The sequence below is a fragment of the Bombina bombina genome, chromosome 11, assembly GCF_027579735.1.
Source record: "Bombina bombina isolate aBomBom1 chromosome 11, aBomBom1.pri, whole genome shotgun sequence".
Lineage (NCBI taxonomy): Eukaryota > Metazoa > Chordata > Amphibia > Anura > Bombinatoridae > Bombina > Bombina bombina.
Window position 1 is genome coordinate 24,862,948 of NC_069509.1, and position 18,172 is coordinate 24,881,119.

The 18,172-nt window shown below is 48.0% G+C and overlaps 1 protein-coding gene across 1 annotated transcript in view; it reads left to right on the forward strand.

Annotated features, from left to right (window-relative positions):
* LOC128641918 (uncharacterized) overlaps positions 1 to 18,172 on the forward strand; it is a 448,428-nt gene that overhangs the window by 50,739 nt on the left and 379,517 nt on the right. Inside the window, exon 2 of the mRNA XM_053694507.1 lies at positions 13,869 to 14,095. The gene's annotated coding sequence lies outside the window, so the exon portion shown is untranslated. The remainder of the gene's footprint in view (positions 1 to 13,868; positions 14,096 to 18,172) is intronic.

Sequence of the window (18,172 nt, forward strand, 5' to 3'; positions counted from 1 at the left end):
TGAGGGCACACACTGAGAGTACAAGAGAGAACGGAGGGCACACACTGAAAGTACAAGAGAGAACTGAGGGCACACACTGAGAGCACAAGAGAGAACTGAGGGCACACACTGAGAGTACAAGAGAGAACTGAGGGAACACACTGAGAGTACAAGAGAGAACTGAGGGCACACACTGAGAGCACAAGAAAGAACTGAGGGCACACACTGAGAGTACAAGAGAGAACTGAGGGCACACACTGAGAGAACAAGATAGAACTGAGGGCACACACTGAGAGTACAAGAGATAACTGAGGGCACACACTGAGAGTACAAGAGAGAACTGAGGGCACACACTGAGAGTACAAGAGAGAACTGAGGGCACACACTGAGAGTACAAGAGAGAACTGAGGGCACCACACTGAGAGTACAAGATAGAACTGAGGGCACACACTGAGAGCACAAGAAAGAACTGAGGGCACAAACGGAGAGCAGGAGAGACAGCAGTGTGTCTGATGCAGTACACGGAAGTCAAACAAACATTTTCTTAGCTCAGTACCTGTAAATATGCCAGTAATGTTTTCTGCATGGAATACTGAGGGCACACACTGAGAGCACAAGAGAGAACTGAGGGCACACACTGGGAGCACAAAAGAGAACTGAGGGCACACACTGAGAGCACAAGAGAGATCTGAGGGCACTCACTGAGAGTACAAGAGAGAACTGAGGGCACACACTGAGAGTACAAGAGAGAACTGAGGGCACACACTGAGAGTACAAGAGAGAACTGAGGGCATACACTGAGAGCACAAGAGAGAACTGAGGGCACACACTGGGAGCACAAGAGAGAACTGAGGGCACACACTGAGAGTACAAGAGAGAACTGAGGGCACACACTGAGAGCACAAGAGAGAACTGAGGGCACACACTGGGAGCACAAGAGAGAACTGAGGGCACACACTGAGAGTACAAGGGAGAACTAAGGGCACACACTGAGAGCACAAGAAAGAACTGAGGGCACACACTGAGAATACACGAGAGAACTGAGGGCACACACTGAGAGCAGGAGACACAGCAGCGTGTCTGATGCAGTACAGGGAAGTCAAACAAACATTTGCTTAGCTCAGTAGCTGTCAATATGCCAGTAATGTTTTCTGCATTGAATACTGAGGGCACACACTGAAAACACAAGAGAGAACTGAGGGCACACACTGGGAGCACAAGAGAGAACTGAGGGCACACACTGAGAGCACAAGAGAGAACTGAGGGCACACACTGGGAACTCAAGAAAGAACGGAGGGCACACACTGAGAGCACAAGAGAAAACTGAGGGAACACTGGGAGCACAAGAGAGAACTGAGGGCACACACTGAGAGTACAAGAGAGAACTGAGGGCACACACTGAGAGTACAAGATTGAACTGAGGGCACACACAGAGTACAAGAGAGAACTGAGGGCACACACTGAGAGTACAAGAGAGAACTGAGGGCACACACTGAGAGTACAAGAGAGAACTGAGGGGACACACTGAGAGTACAAGAGAGAACTGAGGGCACACACTGAGAGTACAAGAGAGAACTGAGGGCACACACTGAGAGCACAAGATAGAACTGAGGGAACACACTGAGAGTACAAGAGAGAACTGAGGGCACACACTGAGAGTACAAGAGAGAACTGAGAGCACACACAGAGTACAAGAGAGAACTGAGGGTACACACTGAGAGTACAAGAGAGAACTGAGGGCACTCACTGAGAGTACAAGAGAGAACTGAGGGCACACACTGAGAGCACAAGAGAGAACTGAGGGCACACACTGAGAGTACAAGAGAGAACTGAGGGCACACACTGAGAGCACACACTGAGAGCACAGGAGAGAACTGAGGGCACACACTGAGAGCACAAGAGAGAACTGAGGGCACACACTGAGAGTACAAGAGAGAACTGAGGGCACTCACTGAGAGTACAAGAGAGAACTGAGGGCACACACTGAGAGCACAAGAGAGAACTGAGGGCACACACTGAGAGTACAAGAGAGAACTGAGGGCACACACTGAGAGCACAAGAGAGAACTGAGGGCACACACTGGGAGCACAAGAGAGAACTGAGGGCACACACTGGGAGCACAAGAGAGAACTCAGGGCACACACTGGGAGCACAAGAGAGAACTGAGGGCACACACTGGGAGCACAAGAGAGAACTGAGGGCACTCACTGAGAGTACAAGAGAGAACTGAGGGCACACACTGAGAGTACAAGAGAGAACTGAGGGCACACACTGAGAGCACAAGAGAGAGCTGAGGGCACACACTGAGAGTACAAGAGAGAACTGAGGGCACACACTGAGAGCACAAGAAAGAACTGAGGGCACACACTGAGAGTACAAGATAGAACTGAGGGCACACACTGAGAGTACAAGAGATAACTGAGGGCACACACTGAGAGTACAAGAGAGAACGGAGGGCACACACTGAGAGTACAAGAGAGAACTGAGGGCACACACTGAGAGTACAAGAGAGAACTGAGGGCACACACTGAGAGTACAAGAGATAACTGAGGGCACACACTGAGAGTACAAGAGAGAACTGAGGGCACACACTGAGAGTACAAGAGATAACTGAGGGCACACAATGAGAGTACAAGAGAGAACGGAGGGCACACACTGAGAGTACAAGAGAGAACTGAGGGCACACACTGAGAGCACAAGAGAGAACTGAGGGCACACACTGAGAGTACAAGAGAGAACTGAGGGCACACACTGAGAGTACAAGAGAGAACTGAGGGCACACACTGAGAGCACAAGAAAGAACTGAGGGCACACACTGAGAGTACAAGAGAGAACTGAGGGCACACACTGAGAGTACAAGATAGAACTGAGGGGCACACACTGAGAGTACAAGAGATAACTGAGGGCACACACTGAGAGTACAAGAGAGAACGGAGGGCACACACTGAGAGTACAAGAGAGAACTGAGGGCACACACTGAGAGTACAAGAGAGAACTGAGGGCACACACTGAGAGTACAAGATAGAACTGAGGGCACACACTGAGAGTACAAGAGAGAACTGAGGGCACACACTGAGAGCACAAGAGAGAACGGAGGGCACACACTGAGAGTACAAGAGAGAACTGAGGGCACACACTGAGAGTACAAGAGAGAACTGAGGGCACACACTGAGAGTACAAGAGAGAACTGAGGGCACACACTGAGAGTACAAGAGAGAACTGAGGGAACACACAGAGCACAAGAGAGAACTGAGGGCACACACTGAGAGTACAAGAGAGAACTGAGGGCACACACTGAGAGCACAAGAGAGAACTGAGGGCACACACTGAGAGTACAATAGAGAACTGAGGGCACACACAGAGTACAAGAGAGAACTGAGGGCACACACTGAGAGTACAATAGAGAACTGAGGGCACACACTGAGAGTACAAGAGAGAACTGAGGGCACACACTGAGAGTACAAGAGAGAACTGAGGGCACACACTGAGAGTACTAAGAGAGAACTGAGGGCACACACTGAGAGTACAAGATAGAACTGAGGGCACACACTGAGAGTACAAGAGAGAACTGAGGGCACACACTGAGAGCACAAGAGAGAACTGAGGGCACACACTGGGAGCACAAGAGAGAACTGAGGGCACACACTGAGAGTACAAGAGAGAACTGAGGGCACACACTGAGAGTACAAGAGAGAACGGAGGGCACACACTGAGAGTACAAGAGAGAACTGAGGGCACACTCTGAGAGTACAAGAGAGAACTGAGGGCACACACTGAGAGTACAAGAGAGAACTGAGGGCACACACTGAGAGTACAAGAGAGAACTGAGGGCACACACTGAGAGTACAAGAGAGAACTGAGGGCACACACTGAAAGTACAAGAGAGAACTGAGGGCACACACTGAGAGCACAAGAGAGAACTGAGGGCACACACTGAGAGTACAAGAGAGAACTGAGGGCACACACTGAGAGCACAAGAGAGAACTGAGGACACACACTGAGAGCACACAAGAGAACTGAGGGCACACACTGAGAACACAAGAGAGAACTGAGGGCACACACTGAGAGTACAAGAGAGAAATTAGGGCACACACTGAGAGCACACACTGAGAGCACAGGAGAGAACTGAGGGCACACACTGAGAGCACAAGAGAGAACTGAGGGCACACACTGAGAGTACAAGAGAGAACTGAGGGCACACACTGAGAGCACAAGAGAGAACTGAGGACACACACTGAGAGCACACAAGAGAACTGAGGGCACACACTGAGAGCAGAAGAGAGAACTGAGGGCACACACTGAGAGCACAAGAGAGAACTGAGGGCACACACTGAGAGCACAAGAGAGAACTGAGGGCACACACTGAGAGTACAAGAGAGAACTGAGGGCACACACTGAGAGTACAAGAGAGAACTGAGGGCACACACTGAGAGTACAAGAGAGAACTGAGGGCACACACTGAGAGTACAATAGAGAACTGAGGGCACACACTGAGAGTACAAGAGAGAACTGAGGGCACACACTGAGAGTACAAGAGAGAACTGAGGGCACACACTGAGAGTACAAGAGAGAACTGAGGGCACACACAGAGTACAAGAGAGAACTGAGGGCACACACTGAGAGTACAAGAGAGAACTGAGGGCACACACTGAGAGTACAAGAGAGAACTGAGGGCACACACTGAGAGTACAAGAGAGAACTGAGGGCACACACTGAGAGTACAAGAGAGAACTGAGGGAACACACTGAGAGCACAAGAGAGAGCTGAGGGCACACTCTGAGAGTACAAGAGAGAACTGAGGGCACACACTGAGAGCACACAAGAGAATTGAGGGCACACACTGAGAGCACAAGAGAACTGAGGGAACACACTGAGAGCACAAAAGAGAACTGAGGGAACACACTGAGAGCACAAGAGAGAGCTGAGGGCACACACTGAGAGTACAAGAGAGAACTGAGGGCACACACTGAGAGCACACAAGAGAACTGAGGGAACACACTGAGAGCACAAGAGAGAGCTGAGGGCACACACTGAGAGTACAAGAGAGAACTGAGGGCACACACTGAAAGCACACAAGAGAACTGAGGGCACACACTGAGAGCACAAGAAAGAACTGAGGGCACACACTGAGAGCACAAGAAAGAACTGAGGGCACACACGGAGAGCAGGAGAGACAGCAGTGTGACTGATGCAATACAGGGAAGTCAAACAAACATTTTCTTAGCTCAGTACCTGTAAATATGCCAGTAATGTTTTCTGAATGGAATACTGAGGGCACACACTGAAAACACAAGAGAGAACTGAGGGCACACACTGAGAGTACAAGAGAGAACTGAGGGCACACACTGAGAGCACAAGAGAGAACTGAGGGCACACACTGAGAGCACAAGAGAGAACTGAGGGCACACACTGAGAGCACAAGAGAGAACTGAGGGCACACACTGGGAACACAAGAAAGAACTGAGGGCACACACTGAGAGCACAAGAGAAAACTGAGGGAACACTGGGAGCACAAGAGAGAACTGAGGGCACACACTGAGAGTACAAGAGAGAACTGAGGGCACACACTGAGAGTACAAGATAGAACTGAGGGCACACACTGAGAGTACAAGAGAGAACTGAGGGCACACACTGAGAGTACAAGAGAGAACTGAGGGCACACACTGAGAGTACAAGAGAGAACTGAGGGCACACACTGAGAGTACAAGAGAGAACTGAGGGCACACACAGAGTACAAGAGAGAACTGAGGGCACACACTGAGAGTACAAGAGAGAACTGAGGGCACAAACTGAGAGTACAAGAGAGAACTGAGGGCACACACTGAGAGCACAAGAAAGAACTGAGGGCACACACTGAGAGTACAAGAGAGAACTGAGGGCACACACTGAGAGTACAAGAGAGAACTGAGGGCACACACTGAGAGTACAAGAGAGAACTGAGGGCACACACTGAGAGTACAAGAGAGAACTGAGGGTACACACTGAGAGTACAAGAGAGAACTGAGGGCACTCACTGAGAGTACAAGAGAGAACTGAGGGCACACACTGAGAGCACAAGAGAGAACTGAGGGCACACACTGAGAGTACAAGAGAGAACTGAGGGCACACACTGAGAGCACAGGAGAGAACTGAGGGCACACACTGAGAGCACAAGAGAGAACTGAGGGCACACACTGAGAGCACACAAGAGAACTGAGGGCACACACTGAGAGCACAAGAGAGAACTGAGGGCACACACTGCGAGTACAAGAAAGAACTGAGGGCACACACTGAGAGCACAAGAGAGAACTGAGGGCACACACTGAGAGTACACGAGAGAACTGAGGGCACACACTGAGAGCACACAAGAGAACTGAGGGCACACACTGAGAGCACAAGAGAGAACTGAGGGCACACACTGAGAGCACAAGAAAGAACTGAGGACACACAGTGAGAGCACAAGAGAGAACTGAGGGCACACACTGGGAGCACAAGAGAGAACTGAGGGCACACACTGAGGGTACAAGAGAGAACTGAGGGCACACACTGAGAGCACAAGAGAGAACTGAGGGCACACACTGAGAGTACAAGAGAGAACTGAGGGCACACAGAGAGCACACAAGAGAACTGAGGGCACACACTGAGAGTACAAGAGAGAACTGAGGGCACACACTGAGAGCACAAGAGAGAACTGAGGGCACACACTGGGAGCACAAGAGAGAACTGAGGGCACACACTGAGAGTACAAGAGAGAACTGAGGGCACACACTGAGAGCACAAGAGAGAACTGAGGGCACACACTGGGAGCACAAGAGAGAACTGAGGGCACACACTGAGAGTACAAGGGAGAACTAAGGGCACACACTGAGAGCACAAGAAAGAACTGAGGGCACACACTGAGAATACACGAGAGAATTGAGGGCACACACTGAGAGCAGGAGACACTGCACAGAGCACTCACTGGGAGCAGGAGACACAGCAGCGTGTCTGATGCAGTACAGGGAAGTCAAACAAACATTTGCTTAGCTCAGTAGCTGTCAATATGCCAGTAATGTTTTCTGCATTGAATACTGAGGCACACACTGAAAACACAAGAGAGAACTGAGGGCACACACTGGGAGCACAAGAGAGAACTGATGGCACACACTGAGAGCACACGAGAGAACTGAGGGCACACACTGGGAACTCAAGAAAGAACGGAGGGCACACACTGAGAGCACAAGAGAAAACTGAGGGAACACTGGGAGCACAAGAGAGAACTGAGGGCACACACTGAGAGTACAAGAGAGAACTGAGGGCACACACTGAGAGTACAAGATTGAACTGAGGGCACACACAGAGTACAAGAGAGAACTGAGGGCACACACTGAGAGTACAAGAGAGAACTGAGGGCACACACTGAGAGTACAAGAGAGAACTGAGGGGACACGCTGAGAGTACAAGAGAGAACTGAGGGCACACACTGAGAGTACAAGAGAGAACTGAGGGCACACACTGAGAGCACAAGATAGAACTGAGGGAACACACTGAGAGTACAAGAGAGAACTGAGGGCACACACTGAGAGTACAAGAGAGAACTGAGAGCACACACAGAGTACAAGAGAGAACTGAGGCTACACACTGAGAGTACAAGAGAGAACTGAGGGCACTCACTGAGAGTACAAGAGAGAACTGAGGGCACACACTGAGAGCACAAGAGAGAACTGAGGGCACACACTGAGAGTACAAGAGAGAACTGAGGGCACACACTGAGAGTACAAGAGAGAACTGAGGGCACACACTGAGAGTACAAGAGAGAACTGAGGGCACTCACTGAGAGTACAAGAGAGAACTGAGGGCACACACTGAGAGCACAAGAGAGAACTGAGGGCACACACTGAGAGTACAAGAGAGAACTGAGGGCACACACTGAGAGCACAAGAGAGAACTGAGGGCACACACTGGGAGCACAAGAGAGAACTGAGGGCACACACTGGGAGCACAAGAGAGAACTGAGGGCACACACTGGGAGCACAAGAGAGAACTGAGGGCACACACTGGGAGCACAAGAGAGAACTGAGGGCACTCACTGAGAGTACAAGAGAGAACTGAGGGCACACACTGAGAGTACAAGAGAGAACTGAGGGCACACACTGAGAGCACAAGAGAGAACTGAGGGCACACACTGAGAGTACAAGAGAGAACTGAGGGCACACACTGAGAGCACAAGAAAGAACTGAGGGCACACACTGAGAGTACAAGATAGAACTGAGGGCACACACTGAGAGTACAAGAGATAACTGAGGGCACACACTGAGAGTACAAGAGAGAACGGAGGGCACACACTGAGAGTACAAGAGAGAACTGAGGGCACACACTGAGAGTACAAGAGATAACTGAGGGCACACACTGAGAGTACAAGAGAGAACTGAGGGCACACACTGAGAGTACAAGAGATAACTGAGGGCACACAATGAGAGTACAAGAGAGAACGGAGGGCACACACTGAGAGTACAAGAGAGAACTGAGGGCACACACTGAGAGCACAAGAGAGAACTGAGGGCACACACTGAGAGTACAAGAGAGAACTGAGGGCACACACTGAGAGTACAAGAGAGAACTGAGGGCACACACTGAGAGCACACGAAAGAACTGAGGGCACACACTGAGAGTACAAGAGAGAACTGAGGGCACACACTGAGAGTACAAGATAGAACTGAGGGCACACACTGAGAGTACAAGAGATAACTGAGGGCACACACTGAGAGTACAAGAGAGAACGGAGGGCACACACTGAGAGTACAAGAGAGAACTGAGGGCACACACTGAGAGTACAAGAGAGAACTGAGGGCACACACTGAGAGTACAAGATAGAACTGAGGGCACACACTGAGAGTACAAGAGAGAACTGAGGGCACACACTGAGAGCACAAGAGAGAACGGAGGGCACACACTGAGAGTACAAGAGAGAACTGAGGGCACACACTGAGAGTACAAGAGAGAACTGAGGGCACACACTGAGAGTACAAGAGAGAACTGAGGGCACACACTGAGAGTACAAGAGAGAACTGAGGGCACACACTGAGAGTACAAGAGAGAACTGAGGGCACACACAGAGCACAAGAGAGAACTGAGGGCACACACTGAGAGTACAAGAGAGAACTGAGGGCACACACTGAGAGCACAAGAGAGAACTGAGGGCACACACTGAGAGTACAATAGAGAACTGAGGGCACACACAGAGTACAAGAGAGAACTGAGGGCACACACTGAGAGTACAATAGAGAACTGAGGGCACACACTGAGAGTACAAGAGAGAACTGAGGGCACACACTGAGAGTACAAGAGAGAACTGAGGGCACACACTGAGAGTATAAGAGAGAACTGAGGGCACACACTGAGAGTACAAGATAGAACTGAGGGCACACACTGAGAGTACAAGAGAGAACTGAGGGCACACACTGAGAGCACAAGAGAGAACTGAGGGCACACACTGGGAGCACAAGAGAGAACTGAGGGCACACACTGAGAGTACAAGAGAGAACTGAGGGCACACACTGAGAGTACAAGAGAGAACTGAGGGCACACACTGAGAGTACAAGAGAGAACTGAGGGCACACACTGAGAGTACAAGAGAGAACTGAGGGCACACACTGAAAGTACAAGAGAGAACTGAGGGCACACACTGAGAGCACAAGAGAGAACTGAGGGCACACACTGAGAGTACAAGAGAGAACTGAGGGCACACACTGAGAGCACAAGAGAGAACTGAGGACACACACTGAGAGCACACAAGAGAACTGAGGGCACACACTGAGAACACAAGAGAGAACTGAGGGCACACACTGAGAGTACAAGAGAGAAATGAGGGCACACACTGAGAGCACACACTGAGAGCACAGGAGAGAACTGAGGGCACACACTGAGAGCACAAGAGAGAACTGAGGGCACACACTGAGAGTACAAGAGAGAACTGAGGGCACACACTGAGAGCACAAGAGAGAACTGAGGACACACACTGAGAGCACACAAGAGAACTGAGGGCACACACTGAGAGCAGAAGAGAGAACTGAGGGCACACACTGAGAGCACAAGAGAGAACTGAGGGCACACACTGAGAGCACAAGAGAGAACTGAGGGCACACACTGAGAGTACAATAGAGAACTGAGGGCACACACTGAGAGTACAAGAGAGAACTGAGGGCACACACTGAGAGTACAAGAGAGAACTGAGGGCACACACTGAGAGTACAATAGAGAACTGAGGGCACACACTGAGAGTACAAGAGAGAACTGAGGGCACACACTGAGAGTACAAGAGAGAACTGAGGGCACACACTGAGAGTACAAGAGAGAACTGAGGGCACACACTGAGAGTACAAGAGAGAACTGAGGGAACACACTGAGAGCACAAGAGAGAGCTGAGGGCACACTCTGAGAGTACAAGAGAGAACTGAGGGCACACACTGAGAGCACACAAGAGAACTGAGGGCACACACTGAGAGCACAAGAGAGAACTGAGGGAACACACTGAGAGCACAAAAGAGAACTGAGGGCACACACTGAGAGCACAAGAGAGAACTGAGGGCACACACTGAGAGCACACAAGAGAACTGAGGGCACACACTGAGAGCACAAGAGAGAACTGAGGGCACACACTGAGAGCACAAGAAAGAACTGAGGACACACAGTGAGAGCACAAGAGAGAACTGAGGGCACACACTGGGAGCACAAGAGAGAACTGAGGGCACACACTGAGGGTACAAGAGAGAACTGAGGGCACACACTGAGAGCACAAGAGAGAACTGAGGGAACACACTGAGAGTACAAGAGAGAACTGAGGGCACACACTGAGAGCACACAAGAGAACTGAGGGCACACACTGAGAGCACAAGAGAGAACTGAGGGAACACACTGAGAGTACAAGAGAGAACTGAGGGCACACATTGAGAGCAGAAGAGAGAACTGAGGGCACACACTGAGAGCACAAGAGAGAGCTGAGGGCACACACTGAGAGTACAAGAGAGAACTGAGGGCACACACTGAGAGCACACAAGAGAACTGAGGGAACACACTGAGAGCACAAGAGAGAGCTGAGGGCACACACTGAGAGTACAAGAGAGAACTGAGGGCACACACTGAAAGCACACAAGAGAACTGAGGGCACACACTGAGAGCACAAGAAAGAACTGAGGGCACACACTGAGAGCACAAGAAAGAACTGAGGGCACACACGGAGAGCAGGAGAGACAGCAGTGTGACTGATGCAATACAGGAAAGTCAAACAAACATTTTCTTAGCTCAGTACCTGTAAATATGCCAGTAATGTTTTCTGAATGGAATACTGAGGGCACACACTGAAAACACAAGAGAGAACTGAGGGCACACACTGGGAGCACAAGAGAGAACTGAGGGCACACACTGAGAGTACAAGAGAGAACTGAGGGCACACACTGAGAGTACAAGAGAGAACTGAGGGCACACACTGAGAGTACAAGAGATAACTGAGGGCACACACTGGGAGCACAAGAGAGAACTGAGGGCACACACTGGGAGCACAAGAGAGAACTGAGGGCACACACTGAGAGTACAAGAGAGAACTGAGGGCACACACTGAGAGCACAAGAGAGAACTGAGGGCACACACTGAGAGCACAAGAGAGAACTGAGGGCACACACTGGGAACACAAGAAAGAACTGAGGGCACACACTGAGAGCACAAGAGAAAACTGAGGGAACACTGGGACTACAAGAGAGAACTGAGGGCACACACAGAGTACAAGAGAGAACTGAGGGCACACACTGAGAGTACAAGATAGAACTGAGGGCACACACTGAGAGTACAAGAGAGAACTGAGGGCACACACTGAGAGTACAAGAGAGAACTGAGGGCACACACTGAGAGTACAAGAGAGAACTGAGGGCACACACTGAGAGTACAAGAGAGAACTGAGGGCACACACAGAGTACAAGAGAGAACTGAGGGCACACACTGAGAGTACAAGAGAGAACTGAGGGCACACACTGAGAGTACAAGAGAGAACTGAGGGCACACACTGAGAGCACAAGAAAGAACTGAGGGCACACACTGAGAGTACAAGAGAGAACTGAGGGCACACACTGAGAGTACAAGAGAGAACTGAGGGCACACACTGAGAGTACAAGAGAGAACTGAGGGCACACACTGAGAGTACAAGAGAGAACTGAGGGCACACACAGAGTACAAGAGAGAACTGAGGGTACACACTGAGAGTACAAGAGAGAACTGAGGGCACTCACTGAGAGTACAAGAGAGAACTGAGGGCACACACTGAGAGCACAAGAGAGAACTGAGGGCACACACTGAGAGTACAAGAGAGAACTGAGGGCACACACTGAGAGCACAGGAGAGAACTGAGGGCACACACTGAGAGCACAAGAGAGAACTGAGGGCACACACTGAGAGTACAAGAGAGAACTGATGGCACACACTGAGAGCACACAAGAGAACTGAGGGCACACACTGAGAGCACAAGAGAGAACTGAGGGCACACACTGCGAGTACAAGAAAGAACTGAGGGCACACACTGAGAGCACAAGAGAGAACTGAGGGCACACACTGAGAGTACACGAGAGAAATGAGGGCACACACTGAGAGCACACAAGAGAACTGAGGGCACACACTGAGAGCACAAGAGAGAACTGAGGGCACACACTGAGAGCACAAGAAAGAGCTGAGGACACACAGTGAGAGCACAAGAGAGAACTGAGGGCACACACTGGGAGCACAAGAGAGAACTGAGGGCACACACTGAGGGTACAAGAGAGAACTGAGGGCACACACTGAGAGCACAAGAGAGAACTGAGGGCACACACTGAGAGTACAAGAGAGAACTGAGGGCACACAGAGAGCACACAAGAGAACTGAGGGCACACACTGAGAGTACAAGAGAGAACTGAGGGCACACACTGAGAGCACAAGAAAGAACTGAGGGCACACACTGAGAGCACAAGAGAGAACTGAGGGCACACACTGAGAGTACAAGAGAGAACTGAGGGCACACACTGAGAGCACACAAGAGAACTGAGGGCACACACTGAGAGTACAAGAGAGAACTGAGGGCACACACTGAGAGCACACAAGAGAACTGAGGGCACACACTGAGAGTACAAGAGAGAACTGAGGGCACACACTGAGAGTACAAGAGAGAACTGAGGGCACACACTGAGAGCGCACAAGAGAACTGAGGGCACACACTGAGAGTACAAGAGAGAACTGAGGGCACACACTGAGAGCACAAGAAAGAACTGAGGGCACACACTGAGTGCACAAGAGAGAACTAAGGGCACACACTGAGAGCACAAGAAAGAACTGAGGGCACACACTGAGAGCACAAGAAAGAACTGAGGGCACACATTGAGAGCACAAGAAAGAACTGATGGCACACACTGAGAGCACAAGAGAGAACTGAGGGCACACACTGAGAGCACAAGAAAGAACTGAGGGCACACACTGGGAGCACAAGAGAGAATTGAGGGCACACACTGAGAGCACACGAGAGAACTAAGGGCACACACTGAGAGCACAAGAAAGAACTGAGGGCACACACCGAGAGCACAAGAAAGAACTGAGGGCACACCTTGAGAGCACAAGAAAGAACTGAGGGCACACACTGAGAGCACAAGAGAGAACTGAGGGCACACACTGAGAGCACAAGAAAGAACTGAGGGCACACAGTGAGAGCACAAGAAAGAACTGAGGGCAATCACTGAGAGCACAAGAAAGAACTGAGGGCACAAACGGAGAGCAGGAGAGACAGCAGTGTGTCTGATGCAGTACAGGGAAGTCAAACAAACATTTTCTTAGCTCAGTAGCTGTAAATATGCCAGTAATGTTTTCTGCATGGAATACTACTTAGGGATATAAATTACATTAATTTATTTGTCAAATAGAACTGAACTTACTTTAGTGAGCCAGCTGAAACCCCGCCTCCTGGTGCTGAGAATTTATTTTCTACTGCAGCACAGGAAGAAAATAAAATGGAGGTTTCATCTCATGACAACAAGAACAGCAGAAGCAAAGCTGACATTTCAGAAGATAACAATGATCTAAACTCTACAAAGTCTGAAAATGCAAAAGGGTCTCTGCCAGAAACATTACCTGATCACAATACAATGAGGTGAGCTGCTTACACGTGTGCGCTACAGGTGTACGCTGAATACAGGTGTGTGCTGATTAAAGGTGTGTGCTGAATACAGTTGTGTGCTGAATACAGGTGTGTGCTGAATACAGGTGTGTGCTGAATACAGGTGTGCGCTGAATACAGGTGTGTCCTGAATACAGTTGTGTGCTGAATACAGGTGTGTGCTGAATACAGTTGTGTGCTGAATACAGGTGTGTGCTGAATACAGTTGTGTGCTGAATACAGGTGTGTGCTGAATACAGGTGTGTGCTGAATACAGGTGTGTGCTGAATACAGTTGTGTGCTGAATACAGGTGTGTGCTGAATACAGTTGTGTGCTGAATACAGGTGTGTGCTGAATACAGGTGTGTGCTGAATACAGTTGTGTGCTGAATACAGGTGTGTGCTGAATACAGTTGTGTGCTGAATACAGGTGTGTGCTGAATACAGGTGTGTGCTGAATACAGTTGTGTGCTGAATACAGGTGTGTGCTGAATACAGTTGTGTGCTGAATACAGTTGTGTGCTGAATACAGGTGTGTGCTGAATACAGTTGTGTGCTGAATACAGGTGTGTGCTGAATACAGTTGTGTGCTGAATACAGTTGTGAGCTGAATACAGGTGTGTGCTGAATACAGTTGTGAGCTGAATACAGGTGTGAGCTGAATACAGTTGTGAGCTGAATACAGGTGTGTGCTGAATACAGGTGTGTGCTGAATAAAGTTGTGTGCTGAATACAGTTGTGAGCTGAATACAGTTGTGAGCTGAATACAGGTGTGTGCTGAATACAGTTGTGAGCTGAATACAGTTGTGAGCTGAATACAGTTGTGTGCTGAATACAGGTGTGCGCTGAATACAGGTGTGTGCTGAATACAGGTGTGCGCTGAATACAGGTGTGCGCTGAATACAGGTGTGTGCTGAATACAGTTGTGTGCTGAATACAGGTGTGCGCTGAATACAGGTGTGTGCTGAATACAGTTGTGTGCTGAATACAGGTGTGCGCTGAATACAGGTGTGTGCTGAATACAGGTGTGTGCTGAATACAGTTGTGTGCTGAATACAGGTGTGTGCTGAATACAGTTGTGTGCTGAATACAGGTGTGTGCTGAATACAGGTGTGTGCTGAATACAGTTGTGTGCTGAATACAGGTGTGTGCTGAATACAGTTGTGCGCTGAATACAGGTGTGCGCTGAATACAGGTGTGTGCTGAATACAGGTGTGTGCTGAATACAGGTGTGTGCTGAATACAGGTGTGCGCTGATTATAGGTGTGTGCTGATTATAGGTGTGTGCTGATTACACGTGTGTGCTCATTACATGTTATTACATTATCCCTTTCTTTTCACACTCTGATAAATGTATCACCATTGCTCTCTCTTGGCTTTCTTGAAAGTAGATTTGTCTTTATAAGATATTAAATATAAAAAAATGTAAGATTAATTACTTTTTGTTTGTTATTATTTTGCTAGGAAGAGGTTAAGGGGCTGAATTATCAAGCTCCGAAGGCTTGCGCGGAAACAGCAGTTATGAAGCTACGGTCTAAAGTCCGCTGCTCCATAACTTGTCCTCCTGCTCTGAGTCTGCGGATATCAATCTGCCCGATCCTATACGATCGGGTTGATTGACACCCCGCAGCCGCGAATCTGCAGGGGGCGGCATTGCACAAGCAGTTCACAAGAACTGCTTGTGCAGTGATACATGCCGACAGCGTATGCTGTCTGCATTTATCAATGTGCCGTGGACATGATACGCTACATTGTATGATGTCCGCTCGCACTTTAATAAATAAGTCTGTTTATTTTGTCATGGTAAGTAACAGAAAACAGTATGTAATATCACAGATTTTGGTTGATGCCCTTTGACCGCATTATTACATCAGTGGATTGATGTCTATTCTATTAAAGCGGTGTATGCGTATCCTGAAGTTCCGCAATCTACAGAGGAACGTCTGACAAAATAATGCAGCTCTTTTTTAGAATATATAGTAGATATCTACATATGCTGTTTTGATTGCTGGCTGGTATTAACCATTGAGTGCCAGCAAGCATATATTTGCCATTTGAATTATAAATGTTGACTGCGGAAATGCATTAAAGGAACACTCAAGTGAAAATAAACTTCTCTAATTCAGATGGAGCAGCAATTTAAAAAAAACTTTCCAATTTACTTTCATTAACTAAATCTGCACAGTTTTTTTATATTTACACTTTTTGAGTCACCAGCTACTACTGAGCATGTGCAATAATTCACAGCATATACGTATATGCATTTGTGATTGGCTGATGGCTGTCACATGATGCAGTGAGTGGAAATAGACATAAATTAGAAATTTGTCAGAAAACAATATACTACTTATTTGAAGTTCAGACTCAGAAGTTCAGCATTGCACCAGCAGCTCTTGTGAACTGCTGGTGCAACGCCGGCCCTGCAGATTCGCGGCCAACCGGGGTGTCAATCAACCCGATTGTATTCGATCAGGTTGATTTCACGCAAGTTCTGTCTGCCGCCTCAGAGCAGGCGGACACGTTATGGAGCAGCGGTTTTGAAGACTCACCAGAAACACGGCCCTTCAAGCTCCGTACGGAGCTTGATAAATGGGCTCCTAAGGGGCCGATTTATCAAATTTTGGGCGGTTATGATTTGCTGTAGCGAATCATAACCGCCCAACATTGCTAAATGCCGACAGCATACGCTGTCGTCATTTATCATTGCACAAGCATTTCACATCGGGTCGGGATGATTTCAGTCCGCTACCTCACAGAGTTTTAAGACCGCTGATTCTTAAATCCTGTTTCCCACGAGCTGGAAGGCTTGCACGGAATAATCAGCATCTGCTGCTTGATAAATCTACCCCTTAGTGCTTATACACTGTCTTGTTATCATGCATTTGTTGTTTATGCAAATCTACTGTATTTACTGCTCCTTTAAGCTGATAAATGAACATGGGCGTTAAATGTTAAGCGCACTCCTTGCCTCTTATGTTTTTAAGGTTTTAACAAAGGACGTCTGGTTGTGAAATTTATATTTGGATGCTTCTTGAAGGAGTTTAATAAAGTCTTTTCTACTTATTTTTTTCTTCTTTATTATTGATCGTTGCTTGGTGTTGTGGGGATGTTTATACCTAGTTAATTGAATATATGATATAGATTGGTGGCGTTATCTATTTTTCCCAGCAGCACAAATTCATTATTTCTTTCTTTATTTGATAGTATTGAGCTGCCACTCTTGTTTAATATTATGTAATATGTACTGTTGGCCCATGGATAGGAATAGTTGCAGTTGTGTTCTTATTGAAATATCAATATGTATTTACATATAAAAATATATGCAAGCACATTTCTACAAAATTCAAACTAGACCTAGGCCTAGAGCAGCAATACATATTACTTATATCAATAGATTGGAAAATATAATTATATTAAAAATTATTAGTTGCTTACATTTAAAAAAAAAAAGTGAATCTTTTTTTTGTGAGCTATATAAATAAAATAATCAATTTTAACTGCTCCAGTGTGTTTATTGCCTGGTATATGTGGCCCCGTTAGCAGTTAGTGAAGGTGGAATATAGCATATAAAGTTGTATTTAAGCAACATTTTCTTATCAAGGAATATATCACTGGCATGTAAAGATATATTCAAAAACATTATGACGAAGGCAGAAATGTAATATATTTTTTTAAAATAAATATTACAAAGAATGTGACTATGAATGTATAATATGTAACTATATATATGTTGCAAATAATCGGCCAGATTACGAGTTTTGCGTTATGACCGGCTCGGTAATAACTTGCAAGTTATTTCCACCGCTCACCTTTAATAGCGCTGTTATTACAGATTTTCCAAAAACCTGCGTTAGCGGGTAATATGGCAGTGTTGAGCTCCATACCGCACACAAATATCAGCGCTGCTTTGAGCTGGTTTTACGTGCTCGTGCATGATTTCCCCATGGACATTAATGGGGAGAGCCGGCATTGATTCCTATGGGGAAAGAAAATTTATGTTTAAACCTAACACCCTAACATAAACCCCAAGTCTAAACATCCCTAATCTGCTGTCCCTGACATCGCCGACAC